This window comes from Bubalus kerabau, chromosome 3, assembly GCF_029407905.1.
Source record: "Bubalus kerabau isolate K-KA32 ecotype Philippines breed swamp buffalo chromosome 3, PCC_UOA_SB_1v2, whole genome shotgun sequence".
NCBI classification, from domain to species: Eukaryota; Metazoa; Chordata; class Mammalia; order Artiodactyla; family Bovidae; genus Bubalus; species Bubalus kerabau.
The window spans coordinates 33253140-33257400 of record NC_073626.1 but is presented as its reverse complement, the minus strand read 5'-3'; the positions used below and the strand labels follow the sequence as shown (position 1 = coordinate 33257400).

At 45.0% G+C, this 4261-nt stretch overlaps 1 long non-coding RNA gene across 2 annotated transcripts; it reads right to left on the bottom strand.

The window, feature by feature from the left end:
* Positions 1–1419: 1419 nt before the first annotated feature.
* On the bottom strand, positions 1420–3874 carry LOC129645841 (uncharacterized). 2 transcript variants are annotated; one of them, XR_008711522.1, is made up of 3 exons: positions 3745–3874; positions 2529–2759; positions 1420–1556 (listed from the first exon to the last, which is right to left on the bottom strand). It is a non-coding gene; the product is annotated as an uncharacterized LOC129645841 (long non-coding RNA). The 2 variants fall into 2 exon arrangements; XR_008711521.1 differs by lacking the exon at positions 1420–1556 and adding an exon at positions 2161–2284.
* Positions 3875–4261: the final 387 nt, after the last annotated feature.

The window sequence follows — 4261 nt, the reverse complement described above, 5'->3', positions numbered from 1 at the left end:
AATTAAGTCATTGTCTTCTGAGAGCAGGGTCATCTGAAGGAGCAGGCAGGTTCCAACAGGCAGCTGATCTGAGAACACACAGGCTGTGGGGACCCATACACAGCCTCTGATACTCATTGTATTTCTCACCATGGAGGGTGTCAGGAAGGCAAGGCTAGGTGGAATCTGGTGTCTACTACTGCGTGTGAACTTGAGCTGAAGCCCTCCTGTCGGATGTACTCTGAGCTCTCCTGGTCCTTGATCCAAGCCAGGACCGCGTCATGACACCACCAGGCAGATCCCCACCCGCCTCCCCCACAGGTCAGGGCTCTTTCATTCAAAGTCTCTGCCCCTCTCCAGCCCCCCGCCCTAGGCAGAACCTGTTAGAGATTTGTCTCCAGCCCCCAGAAGCCCCTCGCTCCCTGGTCATCCTCCAGCCCACTTCATAGACCCACCAAACGTCTCGGGACAGCTCAAGGGGCATTGGACCTGTGCTTCTCACCTGGGAATTCACCCTGACTCCCCCTAATAAAAATCAAGGGGAGCACCAAACCAAACCAAACCAAACCAAGACACTTTGCCTTCTAAATGTTGTATACCAAGTATGCCTAGATAAATAAGCCACTTTTCTATTCCTAAAGATGGAAGTAGTAATGGATACTATTTATTGTTTGTGTGTGGTGGCTTGAAGCACACCACCATCCATTTATTTTTAAGTGTAAAATATGTGTGTTTGTTTCAGCAGCACTTAAAAAAGCCAGTGTCTGGTTACACATTTCAATCTTAATTAATTGACATAAAAATGTTATCTCCAGTGCCAGCTGTACCCTATTTAATAAAAAAGGTACTATATCTGTACATTCTTTTTTAATGTTAAAAGGGCTTTTTTAAGTTTACAGTACACATACTAAGTGACTTGAGGGACGCTTTTGTGTTGAAATGTTAGTAATGGCTGCAGGCAGCAACCCAGAAACACTTTAAAAGTTTTTTTTTCTTGGGAAAAATTCAAGCACTTCTTCCTTCTCTCTTCACTCTAACCATTTCAATGGGGCAATTTACATTTCTTAGATCAAATTTGGCCCTTTTTCAGCCTGGGGATTAAATTTTGCTTTTTAAAAACAAAACAAAACAACAAGTCCTTAATTTGCACTGAGTCACGTGCATGATTTGTGATTTCAAGATTAAAACAAAGCCTTACTGCTACTATGGAACCATGAACTAGCCAGCACTGTACTTTCTTCAGGTTAAAATGACATGGTTTACAACGTCATCAATACGGCCACTTTTTTAAAGACCAAAACAACATTAAAAAACCTGTTTTAACCTGTGTCAGAGTTCCAGATTAGGTTCCAAAGATTTTTAGATTTTTTGTGAAATGGCATCCAGTTTAGAACTCAAAGATTCAACAGATTAGCTGTGGTTCACTCTTCAGGCCGTCCTACCCCGACCAGGACCTTTTAAAAGTGAGCAGAGAACTGCACACCATTAGGCCCCATTCATTGTGGAATCAGAGGGGAGGAGATGGGTGTGCTGGCTCAGAGTTCCCTCCATTCCCAGGAAAGCGACTGACTCAGAGTCTAGGGGAATACGTGAAAACACAAAGCATTAGCAAAAACAATAATTATACCTATGACATACGAAGGAACCATAATAAATAAATAAAAGATGACTTTTTCCAAACCTTGAATTTGTTGTTCTTAAAAAAGATAATGCCTTTGAAACGTATTTTCTATGTGAGAAGTTTTTAGATGTTTGTTTACTTCATGTTTACAAATAACTGTTTGCCTTTTCATGCAGTACTTTGAAATATTATCAGCCAAAACCATAACTTACAGTCATTTCTTAGGTATTCTGAATAAAATTCCATTTTTTTGGATATGCTTTACCATTCTTAGATTTCTGTGGAACAAAAATATTTGTAGCATTTTGTGTAAATACAAGCTTTCAATTTTTATTTTTTTTTCAATCGCTGTTGCCCAAGACTTGCTTTCGTGCACATATTGTACAAATTCTGCTTTGTGCCACAGGTCATGATTGTGGATGAGTTTACTCTTAACTTCAAAGGGACTATTTGTATTGTATGTTGCAACTGTAAATTGAATTATTTGGCATTTTTCTCATGATTGTAATATTAATTTGAAGTTTGAATTTAATTTTCAATAAAATGGCTTTTTTGGTTTTGTTATGTGTGTACACTGGGTTTTTTCTCATCCGCGGCTTCTTCTCTTGTCTGACGCCTGCTCCTGTCTACACCTGGGCACTTATTGGTCATAGGACTTGCCAGGGCTGGATGAGAGCAGAGATCCTATATTATTGGTGAGAGGAAAAGCATCTTGGTAAGCGCTGGATTCTGCTTTGGACCTAGGTTCAACCCCTGGGTCTGGAAGATCCCCTGGAGAAGGGAATGGCTACCCACTCCAGTATTCTTGCCTGGAGAATCCTATGGATAGAGGAGCCTGGCAAGCTATAGTCCATAAAGTCACAGAGTTGGACACGACTGAGCGATTGACACAGAGATGGGTGGGTGAAGAATCTAGGAGTGCACTCACTTCCTTATCAGACTGTTGTCTGAAGGAAGGCGTGCTCACCCCACTCTTGGGTAAAGCCCCTTATTCCAACCAGGGGAGCAGTCAGGATGGAAAGACAGCAGCCTCGATGGTTCCATGATTCTCATCTCCAGGCACATGTATAGGGCCAGCAGTGAACCCTTGACTGTAATCACAAGGGCCACCACCCATAAAGGGGCGATCTATTTTCCTCTTCACACCTCTTTGGGGTTCCTAAAAAGAAAGTCAACCAAAGACAAGGATGAGTAAAAACGGACCTTGGCCTGGGGAGCTCTAGCTTCAGAAAAATTCTACTAGTTGTGAGACTTTTATTCTGGGCCGCTGTTTATTTTTGGCAAGTCCCTCCTCTGCAAGAAGGTCGAGGGCCTGGGTTAGCATGGTTGCTTTCTTTCTGTCCTGTGCTGTCTGTATGCCTTGGCTTATCACACTTTTAGGGAGGGACAAAGAAACCGTACCTATGAGCATGACCACTGGCTAGGGGCCCACGTCACACTACAAATTAGAGGCTACCTTTCAGATCTGCTCATTCTTACCTCTTTGGCTCTGTTTTCTAAAAGAGCTTAGCAACTGCTCATTTCTAAGCCTAGGAGACATCCTAAAAGCACTTGGGGTGAACTTAGGCAGGGGAACTTGTTTGTGACTCTTTGAGGATGCATATTTATTTATCCTTGTAAGTTAAACATCTGTGTGACTTTAAAAGGCATTGCATGGGAGGTGGGCATGGTGGCTCTCTTGGCCATTCCAGCCTTGTCCAGTGGCAGCAGGGTTTAGGGTGCATCACTGTCCTCCTCGGGGGTCTCAGCTTCTTGGTTTATGGAAAGGTGCTGGGCTAGACTTTGGTGCTATTGACCTTTCAGGCTGGATAATTCTTTGGCGTGTGTGCGGGGAGCTGTTCTGTGCAATGAAGGATGTTTAGCAGCATCCCTGGCTTCTACCGGCCATATACCACGAGCAGCTACCCAGTCCTGATGGTGAAAAATGTCTCCAGACGTTGTCACATGTCCCCTGGGCCGGGCAAGGCCGGGGTGGGGCGCAAAATGGCCCCGATTGAGAACCATTGGGCCAAAGCCTCCAACTTCTTAGGCTTTCTGTACAGAACCAGTGTAAGAAGACATTGCTTATTCAAACAGGAGAATCAGGCAGGACACCTAGGGACTTCCTAGGGAGGCAGGCCCATCACCCTCTCTCATCACCTCACCTGATGGCACCCTGAGGTCTGCATGTGTCGGGAGGCGGCTGCTGGCTCTCCCTTCTAAACTTCCTCCCTCCTCCCCGCTTCATGGGCCGCATAGCCCTTGATCAGCACAGCTGTGGGGCTTTGCTGGGACTGGCCGGCTTGGCTGCGTTCATCAGGGCTCTCTGTTTCTCACTGGAAACGACCGGCGGAAGAAGAAAGCAATTTCTCCAGTGTTTTTGACCCTTCGTGCCCCCTGCCCCCCAAATATTGAATCATCAGACATTTCTTAGAGAGTGGGTGTTTCCTGTTAACTCAATCCCAGCCGAGACCGGCCCTATAAACACCTCAGCTCTCTGTTGCAGAGTTTATTTGGCTGGGAAATGGGTATTGCCATGTAAACAGGAAGCCCCCTGAAGTTATTATCTGCAGATGCGGTTGAAGAGCCACATGTTTATATTTATGGGATTTGAGAACAGTCTGGAAAGGCCAGGAAGGAGGTAGAGGAAGCGCTCCTCGTTCACTGGGAGGGCGGGGCCCG